General features: G+C 47.6%; 1 pseudogene; it reads left to right on the forward strand.

Annotated features, from left to right (window-relative positions):
- Positions 1-2,983: 2,983 nt before the first annotated feature.
- On the forward strand, positions 2,984-6,862 carry LOC123039176 (TIR-only protein-like; annotated as a pseudogene).
- Positions 6,863-12,231: the final 5,369 nt, after the last annotated feature.

A 12,231-nucleotide genomic window follows, 5' to 3' on the forward strand; every position in this document is an offset into this window, starting at 1 on the left:
GCGACATGGCATCTCTCCAACATGGATGGGGGGTCATTCAAGGGGAAATGAACAAGTACATCGGCTACTACTCACAAGTGACCAAACACCCTCAAAGTGGGATGGGAGTGGCAACTCACGTAAGCTCAATTGCTTCATCTTGTCGTCATTTGCATATGCTTCTTGTGTTTGCATTCTCGTGCTCATACATATGTTGTTTGCTAGTAGGTGGCCACTTTGTATCACGAGATGGAGAAGAAGACGTTTGCTTTTAGCCATTGTTGGCTCATATTGAATGGCAGGCCAAAGTGGACACAACCTGTGGCCGATCTCAAGTCCGCCAAGAAGAGGAATGATGGCTCAAGCTCCCACCAATCAATTGGGTTGGACGATGGAGAGGGCGACGTCGTCGTCACGAATGGAAGAGCCACCATACCAAAGGATAACCGACAAGTCATGGGGGAAAAGTGGGAGAAGGCACGGGCCTCCCGCGACAGCGCGGCTAGAAAAATGTCGTCCACATGGACGCGCATTTTTTGGGCAAGGGAGAGCAAGAAAGGTGAGGGGTACAAGCTCATGTTGGATGCGCAAAAGGAGAGGATGGAGTGGGACCGGAAGAGGGGGGAGAAGAAACTGGAAATTGAGAGGGAGAAGATTGAGTTAGAGAAGCAAGAGGCGGTGATCAAATGAGAACTCAAGAAGGCTAAGACATTTGGCGAGATTGAGCTTGAGAAGGAGAGGTTGCAACTCGCACGGGACGCGGAGGACGCGAAGATCATGTTGACAGATGAAACACTTGTTGACATACAAAGAAGTGACTTGCAAACAAGAAGAAGAAGATCAATGACCGTAGAGAGTACGAGGCGGCGAGGGGATGCAGCGCCCGCGATCATGCGGTCAGGATGCAGGTGGAGGAGGCAGTCCGAATGCAGGCGGAGCAGGCAGCCCGGATGCAGGCAAAGCAAGACGAGCAAGACACATTCCGCCTGGGCTCGGAGCAGGCGCCATGGATGGTGCCCGGCTAGTGATCCGAAGTCATCCATCACGCTTGGACATTGATTTTATTTTCTCATGTCCGGTTTGCTGAACTATAATTTGCTTTGCTTTGTTTTGAACTGTTGAATTTGGACAATTTGTATCATACGATCGACGTGTATAGATTGCATGGATTTGAGAGTCGGCATTTGAGGTATATGAATATGTGACGCAACATATGAGGGGCCGGCCGGCGCTGTCTGTGCATGCGTAAGGACGCGCCCGCGGACATATAGGAGGCCTAATTTGCCAAGTCCCGGTGTAGAGGCTCTAAGGACTAGCAAAGCTTCTTCATCATTGTACGTATATATGCAGAACACACGTACAGAGATCTACGCGAAGAACATATTCGGTTTAATTGGATATTTCGATATGCAACACTTTAATTTGCACTATTACGCAAATAGTAGAATGTATCAGCAATACCAACTACTCCCTCCGTTTCCAAATACTATTTGTCTGTGTAGGCATTTTAAATAGACACAACATACAGATACATGTAGACATAGTTTAAAGTGTAGATTCACTCATTTTGCTCCGTATGTAGTCATTTATTGAAATCTCTAAAAAGAAAAATATTTAGAAATGAAGGAAATAAAAAAAATATCAGCAATTATGTAGCTGCAGCTGAAATTCTGATCCTCGCGAGAAAAAAAGGAAATGTATGCACGCATGCGCGCACGCACGCAATGCATGCAGTTGCACGCCGTCCTACCTGGACTAGTACTTATAATCTCTTCAAGTCCCCGTCACCCAGATCTCTTGGATCAGTGTCGGGGCCCCACGTCCCAAAACAATCGATCTACCTGGCTCCGAGGTGGATCCATGCATGCATGTCGTCAAACCGGGCATGCACCCTCTTGACGCGACGCCCGTCCGTCCGGTAAAACGAGGAAGAATCACCGTCTGTCAAAAAGAAGAAACAAGAATCACCTTACCTTTTTACCGAGACGAGAAAGCAGGGTTAGTGGGCATAATTTGGACGGGTACGAGGTGCGTATTGAAAGTTGAACTCATCAAAGCGAACGCAGACACGTACAGTCGGGGAGTCCACGATGACGTCAGCCTCCATGCGCGCGCGCGTCCCAGGAAGGAAACGGTCTCTTTTGAAACGGTAGTTCCACCCGCGCCTCGCCCGGTACGTACGTGGAGTCTCTGTTCCACCTCCAACCCGTCCCGTTGGGTTGGTTTTCCTTGTCTCCCAATCCATCTAAAATACTCCACATGCATGTGCTCCCCCTCTCCGGTCCACGCATGCATGCCCATTGGCTGACAAATCAAAGCAAAGCTGCCTAGAATTCGCCCTTAACTCGTTCATTCGTTCGTCGCACAAAGGCCGGATCGATCTGCAATTCTGCATATTATCCACGCAAACTGATGAACGAAAATACTACTAGTAGACGATTGTAAAAGTGATCAACGTAAGATCAAACGTTCACTACTAGTAGTTTATAGTGTCTTGGTCTGTGTGTTGGTTTCTCTCGCGTCTTGCGAGGGCACCATTGAACCGGACTACTACTCCCACGTACCATATGGCTCCATCGGTAGCTGCTCCGTACGCGTCTACTGCTAATTTTCCACCTTTTCAAACCTCTGATCCCGCCCGCGACCAGTTGCTCATAGCCACCAGGCGAACGATTTCGCGCGCGTGCCGCCGGTCTCCATCGCCGTGGAGAGCTCGTAGCTCCCGCTCTCTAGCCTTATATAAACCCAAGCTCCCCGATCGGGCATTTCACCAACAGACATTTCGATCCATCCATCAGTTTGATCAGTTCGTCCAGCTGCTGTCGTGAGCTAGCCAGCCGTCTCGATCGTTCCGGACCTAGCTAGCTAGCTCCTGCACACCCGTACGTACGGCCGGTAGCAGTACAGATCTCCATCGATCCACGCACGCACACGTACGCAGCTGAGCTTGCTCGACCTAGCTCGATCAATGGCCTCAACCGGAGTTTCGCGTAGGTCGTCCATCATGGCGTCCCGGCTGAGCGCGTCAGCGGAGGCCGTGCGGGCGAGCGAGGGGAGGAAGCAGCGACATGCCGTGGTGGCGCGGCGGGTGGAGTACGACGAGGAGTCTCTGGCCGGTGAACCCCAATACGACGTGTTCATCAACCACCGCGGCGTGGACACGAAGCGGACTGTGGCGCGCCTGCTCTACGACCGCCTCGCGCAGAGCGGCATCCGCGGCTTCCTGGACAACATGTCGATGCGGCCGGGTGACCGGCTCAAGGAGACGATCAGCGCCGGAATCCGCGAATGCAGCGTCGCCGTGGCCATCTTCTCCCCGAGCTACTTCGACTCGGAGTACTGCCTCTGGGAGCTCGCCACGCTCGTAGAGTCACGCAAGACCATCATCCCAATCTTCTACAACATCAAGCCCTCCGACCTCGTGCTCCCCGAGGCCCTCGCCGCCTCCGACGACTACCTCCCGCAAGACGTCGAGCGCTACAAGTACGCGCTCCGCGAGGCCAAGAACACCGTCGGCCTCACCTACGACTCGGCCACAGGGTACGTCACTCATGGATCCATATACGCATGCATGCATCATTTTCTTCCTCTTCGATATAAGTATAATTCAATCTGTGTCGTGAATGTCCACGCGCAAATGCATGCACGCAACCAATTGAGAGCTAACTGTATGCAATGCCAATCTCTCTGCAGGGACATAGCCGAGCTGGTGTCAGCGGCAACCGACGCGGTGCTGTACCACATAGAAAAAATGGAGAGAGTGCAGAGGAGGGAAACGATCGTTTCAAGGCTCTAATTTTGAACGGAAAATCAACGGCTACTATTCAGCGAAGTACCCGGCTCCACGTCAGGAATAACAAATAGTCGAAGGGGCAGATTAACAGTCAAATAATTAAACATGCAGAGGATTCATTCGTTCGTTTTTTTCTTTTCTTTTGAGGGGACATTCGTTTTTCTTTGGTTGATTCTTTTTCGGTAAATTAGGTTTATGGGTGCATGCCTTAGCCGCCAATGTGTAGTAAAATAAAGCTATACGGCTGGCCATGCAGGCACCGCAACTTCAGATTTTTCAAATAATGACGGGCATATGTACATGTACTGCACAAAGTCAAATAATATAGTTCGATCACATATTCCACAATTGCTTCTGTTTACAAAATTTGTGAGGCCTTGGATCTTCATCAATGGTGATCTTTTAACCATGCCCAAACAGCTTATGTTGATCCTGCAGCCTCCGCCCTACGAGCTGACAATGGCATTGTTTCTTTTTTGAATATGTAATGCATATTGTTCTCCGCCCACTAAAAAGAAACAAGATCCTCCGCCATTTCTAGAGTGCCACAATTCTTTTGGCAAGGAGCAGATCAGTGTCGTCATCTGTGAATGCATCAGCCTTGTGCCCACCAACTCCTCGAGCTACTGCGCCTCGCGTAGAACTGCTCCTGGGAGCCTACCATGCTCGTCGAGATATGTACTAATGCATAAAGTGAATTAAATTTGAGATTGATCACATACTGCTTGTAGTATTCCATAATTTATTTTGTTTATGAAATTTGAGGTGTTGGATCTTAACCAATGGTGGTCTCTTCTTAACGATGCTCAAAATAGGCTTTTGCGCCGCTTTATAAATAAACTAACGATGCATACAACCAACATCCAAGTTCTGAAATAGCTTTCGTGGATCGTCCAACTTCCACCCTACGGGCCAAGAATGATGTTGTTTCTTTAAAAAAAAAGTTCTCTGGCCTCTCTTGAGTGCCAACCTGTTTTTTTGTTTGTGTGTGTGTGTGTGGGGGGGGGGGGGGGGGGGGGGGGCGAATACAACCAACGACAATGTAGATGTCCTTCTGTTGGTATTTTGATATTATGTTATTTTTTTTACCTTTTACATGAACCTTGAAGAGGATGGTTTCTTCAAATGGAAGTCGAGAGAAACCTTATTTTGGAAAACGTAAAGAACAAAACTTTTTAACTAAAATATCTTGGCTCACATTCCCCTCTATCATTTAACACCCTGGACGATCACATCCTAGAGCATTTTACCCTCCAACTGGTTTGTTAAAAATCTTCCATAGAAGGTTCTATAAAGTATAACCAAAATCATACATGTACTTCGTCGATGAAGAATATGTTGCCTTTTTTCACATGTCATAAATGGTCACATTTGGTAGCTAAACTATCGTTCACGTCATTACTTACATGTAAATGGTATTTATATTTTTAGAAGTGTCAGTAGCGACTTTTTATTCCATAAACTGACTCTTAAATTACTCCAAAACGTAATTGTTTAGAGGGTTAAGTAAGTCCGAAAAAAGTTTGAATTAATTTCTTGAGGGAAAAAAGTTTATGGGAGCAATGTGGATTTATTTTATCCTTCAAGAAAAAAAAACACCACTGTACATTTTTGAAGTGTGATACTGCAATCGGCCTGCCCGGAAAATTATAAGGACCTAATGTGTGTGACTCATTGCTCAGTGGTGTTGATTTCACACATCACGATCTGTTCCCCACTTTCCGCAAGCGGCGGATGAATACTTTTTCATGTCTTATTTTTTTCTTTGATGTTTACAGTGGTAGCTGTACGGCACGTGAAGAGTAAACCACATGGATTCAAACTATTTAGTCAAGGCACCGCGTACTGTGCAAAATTTCACTTGGCATGGATCGATTTCATATTTGAGGGGTGCAGAATGTGAAGATTTTGAATTTCCAACTGCAGAAACGTAATATATACTCAAATTCTTGGCAACTAAGTATATATTTTTATGATCATTTTTTTAGATAGCTAACCTTGGCTCAGTGGTTGGGTATGCGGTTGTGCAGTCTAACGATCCGAGTTTAATTCATAGAATTGACATGGTACTCATACTAAAATGGATGTATGCATCACTAGTTGGTGCAAAGGTCGGAAAGTGGAAATCTCTCCCATTTTTAAGGTCACTCCCGCATCAGGCGACTCGGGCAAGCCGCTACCCTAGCTGGTGCCAAGCCCCGATCTACTCCTTCTCTCCTCCCGTCCCAGCCGCGTGACATCGTCGGGCTAAGCCTGAGGGCAGATGGCGGTGGCGGGGGTCTCTCCTTCTCTCCCGCGACTTGGGGTGGGGCGGGCCCCCCGGCATGTGGAGGCACCGCTAGTCCGGTCCTGCGGCATGGCAGCGGCGGGCGTCTCTGCGGCCGGTCGGATCTCGGATTGGCGGCTGTGGCATGGAGGGCCTGGTGGGTGGATAGGCTGTACGTGTGGTCTGGCCTCAGGCCAGATTGCTTCTGGCCGGTGCGGCCTGCTCCATGCGCGGCGGCGGTGATCGGTGATGGTCCCGTGCAAACGAGGCTGGATGGAGGTTCCTCGAGCGGATCTGGGTGAAAACCCTAGTCTTGGCTCGTTGCCAAGGCCGGCGATGGCGGCATTTTTTGTGTCGTCCCCTTCTAGAAGGCATCATCGTGGAGAAGCTCTAGACCCCTATCCGCCACCTACGGGGAAACTTTAGATCGGTCGATCGGATAAGAGCGGCGCTCTTGTATCGTATCCCTCTTGGGGGCGTCATTCTTGGGGGTATACATAGGCTTGAGGGATGAGTGAACGACATCTGCGGTGGAGCGGCCTTCCATGTGACGCATGGACGACGTGGAGCCTCGGTAGCATGGCGCGACAGTGCCTTGGCGACGGATGTGTGATGTTGGGTGTGCGTAGGAAGGAGGTGTTGTCTAGCGTCGTGGTGGCGTCGATAGTAGACCTGGCAAGGTCGATGCGTTAGTATATGCTTTGAAGATGGATTGATGGAAGAAGGCGGCGACGACCTATGAGAGTGCGTCGGATCGGTTTGTGCCCCATACCTGGCATGTGGTTTGGTTGGGGCCTCCAGTTTTAGATGTTAGGCTTAGGTGAGTGGTCTGGGTATTCGGCTCACACTTTCTGCACCCCTTCATCATTGGATAGAAGTAGCAACAGATGTTACCAAGATGATGGCTTCAGACATATTGATGTATTACTTTGTAAGGTCTAAATAATTAATAAAATAGTTGCATGCATCTTCCAGATACAGAGGCAAGGGGTCATACTCCTTTTAAATAAAAGAGAGAAGGTAATAGTTCCACCGAGTGATTTTCTGATGGATTCTCGAGGGCCAATTTACTTGACACCATAGGAGTTGACCTTTTCTATAAAAAAATTTAAACACACCTTCCAAGAATCTAATGTTTCAAAGATATTTTTGTAATCTAGCTTTGTAGGTATTAGTATTAGATAAAGTTGGTGATGGCCTATTTCACCTCACATCTTCCCCAAATATAATTTGTTTGCAACAAATGGGATCACCTCCTTGATTATGATCTTGCTGTTAGAATGGAGGCTCATGACGAGCTCAGCTTTAAATTAACAAAGTCATCAATCATACATGATTAAAAATACCATCAATCTATAGAGAAAAGAAAACATAAGCGGGAGATAGAAAGTGCTCAACAAACAAACTCCAAGGAAACGGTGGGAGGGGGTAAAACACTTGCAACGACGTGGCCATTGTCCTCCATTATGACCTACACCTAAAAGGAAACTTGGGTCATGGGGAAGACACCACCATGAACGCATCGTGCCCGTGCCTGCACTCAGAAGACCAAACCATGGACGCAACAACCATCTGTCCCCGCCACAGCAAAGGCCAGCTGCCCCCAAACCTGGATCGAAAGTCGTCTCACAGACAGCGGGCAATGCGGTTCACCCTGCAACCAAGATGGACCATGGAGCACATCCCTTCGAGGGTCGTCCTAAAACCCTAACCTATCTACTAGCCGGAACTAAGGCACCGGGATTTCTCTCACCGCCACCGGCCGTCAAAGAGGCAGGCAGAGGGGAGGCAAATTCATAGGCTCGCCGGGGGAGATCAAGGGGAAGAAGGCTTTGCCCTAGTCGCCTTGCAAGAGGGGAAAGAAAGACAACACATGTGTGGAGAGAAGTTTGACTCAGAGCAAAGCTTGAACTGGAATTAGTTTGGAATGTCGAATTACAAAACTTAGAACAACCTTATACTTTCTTTAGACTTGACCAAAATTAAGACTCTTAACTTTGAATCTTAACAGAATTTTTTGATTCGTTTCTCTTACCTGCATAATTCAACCATGATTTTGCTTCTTCTTCTTGCGTAGGAAGACAATTCAGTGATCTTATCTATGGTACTTTTTTAGAATATAAAAAAACTAAAGACTGCTGATTGCCAGTCCTTAAGCCGGAGCTTTGAATAGTCCATTCACCGGCTTGTTGACACTGTTCCCATCTTTCTACTGGAATGGGGACATTATCGGCAATGGACCATGTAAATTCCACCCGGCCCTGCTATCTCCAAGTTTTCGAACCAGAGCACGCGCCTTGTCCCCGCGGCAAAGGCTCGAGCGTCGAGCCCCATCGGAGCCACAGAGGAGAACCCATGGTTTAAAAAAAGACAGAAACGCAGATTCTACTGGCGACCAGAATCTGGAATCCTGGAACTTGGCAGGCACGGAATCCTCCGTCGCTGTCGTCCCGGCGGCACGCAGGAGAGCCCGGCCCGCCGCGTCCCTTTCACCCGCCGGCGAACTGCCGCTGCCCCTCTCCCGGCTTAACCCAGCGGCGACCCGCTCCTGCGCGCGCGCGTTTAATTCGTGCTCCACATGACACGGACGCCTTCCTTCCCGGCCCCGCGCGCGCCCGGGTCAGCGCGGGCGCCGTCGCCAAACGCCACATGCCTCTCTCTCCCGGTGTTTCGCCGCGACCTGGAACCGCAGTCAAACCGCGCATGTTGCATTCAGCTCCTGTCCTGTCTCGATGCAAATTTCAGTTCGAGATGTGTTTGTTATACCGGTACAGACTGTGACTTGCCGGACGCATGTCGTCTTTAAATGTGGTCAGCGATCAACTTCCTTGCCGAGACGTGGTCACCGATCAACCGGCCGGCGGATCGTGCCCGGGCTAGGTAGTCGTGGCTCGCTCCTGGAACTTGTACGGCAGCTTCTGTTGCTGGGCACAGTGTGCCTGTTTTACATGTTCAAAGGATGTATGCAGGTGTTGGGTACTCTAGGGAGAAAAATAACACATTATTAGTGTTTGAAATGCGGTAGAAAATCATGACTCTAGTTGATATAAGGAAAAAGAGGATCAATCTTGACTGGCAAGGTAAGACGGCATGCAAAGTCCAGAACAATGTAGCATTGCTCGACTAAAACAAGTGCTTGAAACTGAAGTAAGTGTGTGCAACAGTCCTACCTAGTACAAAGGCTAGAACACGCTGCTAAGATTTGTGATTTTTGTTATCTACACGACCAAGAACACGCTGCTAAGATTTGTGAAAACACGCACTAATACAAAAAAAGAAAACGAAGATAAAAGACTCGTTCGCAACAATAAAAGTACTCCCTCCTACGAGACAGGAACACTGATCCATCATTTTCGAGCTCCAGTGTCTGACAACGATGGGTTTACTTGTATACGAGAAGAAGACGAAGACGAGCCCATCATGCATGCCTCGAGCAAAGCTTTCCATTCCATGTGTCGCAACGACTCCCGTGTCTCGTTTCTCTGTCTGCTCCCGGCAGATCCAGAGAAAGAGAGAGGTCAACTCCTCCTACCCTACTACTCCTACATTTCCGATTTCTGATACTTACTCGGATGCTGCGCGCGTTGGAGCGTTTCCCCGTCCAACAAGCAACTGCGCAACTTGACGCCGGAAGAACCTTCTGTGCTGCTTCTGCCTGGCGCCGTCTCTGTTGTTTCTATTTTTCCACGCAGCGGGAGAAATCGCGGGGACCTGCCGGCCGGCTGCGCAGTCTCGCCTGACTAATCAAACGAACGGTCCAGGCGTAGGCAGCACCGTCACTGTGAATGCATGGGGGAGTACTAGTAGGGAGACCATTCGCTCGATGTCATGCACGAGCAGCCAGACTGCTGCCCGGATCGAGCTATTCCTGTTCGTGGATGAGAATGCAGCAGCCCCGGCGTTGGGGGTCAACTGACTAGGCGAGTCCGGGTTGATGGTCCGGTCAGAGGCTCGGAAACTCAGAATTTTGACAGGATCAAAGGTCAGCATATAACTGTACGGCAGAGGAGAAATAGAGGGATACTCAAGTAGTACTATTCAATTTCGACTGGAGCTTCTTTCTGTTCCATGCGTGATCGGCCGATGGCTAAGGCTGTTCGTGGTGTTAGCGACTGGTGTTAAATGTTGGCGAGGCAGTGAAGCATATATTGATATATAGTCAACCAACCGCCACCATTTTCTGAAGTTTGGATTTGCGAAGCTCTCTAGCTAGACGGCGACGGTTTTTGAATCTAGAATTCACTGGTCCGGATCCAGATCCGGTGGTCAGAGATTCAAAACACTGCGGCAGGGAAGGGATGGCAGTAGTAGATTATAGTAATCTCCATCTCTACTTGGTTTCTTTGGTGGACCAGGAAGAAAAGGACTGGTGTGATTCAAAACTTCGAATTCTTGACTGTACCAGGAAAGTAAGGTCGTCAAATCAAACTAATCATATGTTACAGAGCTCGATGAACTTGTTGGGAAACCTCTTCGGATAAAAGGGAAGATCAAGTTACAGCTTCCAACATACTCCCTCCGTCCGAAAATACTTGTCGAAGGAATGAATGTATCTAGACGCAATTTAGTTCTAGATACACCCATTTTCATCCATTTTTTCGACAAGTATTTCCGGACGGAGGGAGTACTTAGTCACACGCACACGCGTCAGGAAGAACGTTAAGCAGGCACAGGTTGAACCGGAGCTCCATCGGTCCGCCTTCTTTCCACGGTTTGTTCGTAAAACTTTGGCAGGTAGGCTTGTGATGTTCCTTGTCCAGAGGATATTGTCTTTGGAGGCCGAGCTCCATGGAGCTCGGTTTTGAAAATTTTGAATTTTGTTGAATTTCATATTTTCTACATTTCAAAAAATTCTGAAAAAAATACACATATACATGAAGGCATAACACACATGTGTGTTAATTTTGAGGGCAAAATAAGTTGAAATGAGGGCTGTGCAAAAAAAAACAAATCTAAGACTTTTTAACACATGATACTATTCATACTCACAGACCATGAATTTGTCTTTTTTGTACATGTCACATTTCAACATTTTTCTTTCTGAAATTTTACACACATAGACATAACATACTTGTTTACTTGCACAATTGTTTTCAAAAAAAATTGGAACCGAAAAGTTTGAATTTTGATTTGTTTTCAAAAAAAGGCCTCCATGGCTCTCGGGAGCCAAACGTCCGCTCTCTTTGTCCAGTAGCTTCTTTTTTAGGAATTCTTTGCCCAATACCTAATTAAGCGTGCAAAAATGCTACCCGCTCCGTTCACAAATATAATATGTTTTAGGTATTTTATTAATATGAACTATATACAGACTGAAATAAGTCAAGAAACACTCTAAAAAAATGTCTATATACATATGATTCACAAAGAGTTAAAACATCCTATATTTGTGAAAAGAAAGAGTATTTGGAAGGAAACTTAGGCTCTTCATATTTTAAGATACAACCAATTTTGATAAATTTGGAAAGAACAAACTAAATTTCAATGCTACAAGTTCATTAATGATGAGATGAGATTACTACCTCACAGCGCCCGTGCGTCGCTCCATGACCCAGGACATGTGGCGTGCCAGGCCGGAGGCACGGTCCGCCAGAAAGAGGGATGTACCCATCTCTATTTTTCTATTCTCATAGTAAGTACCAAAAAATGTTTTTGAATGTATGAAGCACGCGTATGAGTTGATATCTAATCCTTTTCTTGCCCACCCAGCCATAAAAGAAAAAAATCGTTACGCGAACAACAGAACTACCAAACCGAACAATGTTAATGTATCTACAGTGGATGAAGGAACGAGAGGGAACGACCCTGGCTGCTTGGGGCCTGGCATTGCCCTGGACCAACTAGGTTCTTGGGCTGTGACGACTATAGGTGATGATAGGATTTTGTTATTATGTTTGCCGCAGAGTTACTGCTGAAATTTGAGATGGGCCTTAAGCCCATATAGCAATTTTAGAAAAATCTCTAAGGTCCCATGTGGGTTATTGGCACTAGGTGGAGGTGGGAAGTTTAGTCCCACCCCAGAAGTGGAAAAGGAGTTGGACCTCCTTATAATGGTGGCTCTTCTACATGCTATTGGAGCTTGAGAAGAGAAGAGGCCCTCGCGCGCTCCTCCTCCGCCGCACGCCTCGCCGCGGGTTGCGGGAATGAGCCGAGCCGAGCTCACACCTATGCGCTTATCTTATTTTTGTTCGGGAAC

Source organism: Triticum aestivum, chromosome 2B (assembly GCF_018294505.1).
Source record: "Triticum aestivum cultivar Chinese Spring chromosome 2B, IWGSC CS RefSeq v2.1, whole genome shotgun sequence".
Taxonomy (NCBI): domain Eukaryota; kingdom Viridiplantae; phylum Streptophyta; class Magnoliopsida; order Poales; family Poaceae; genus Triticum; species Triticum aestivum.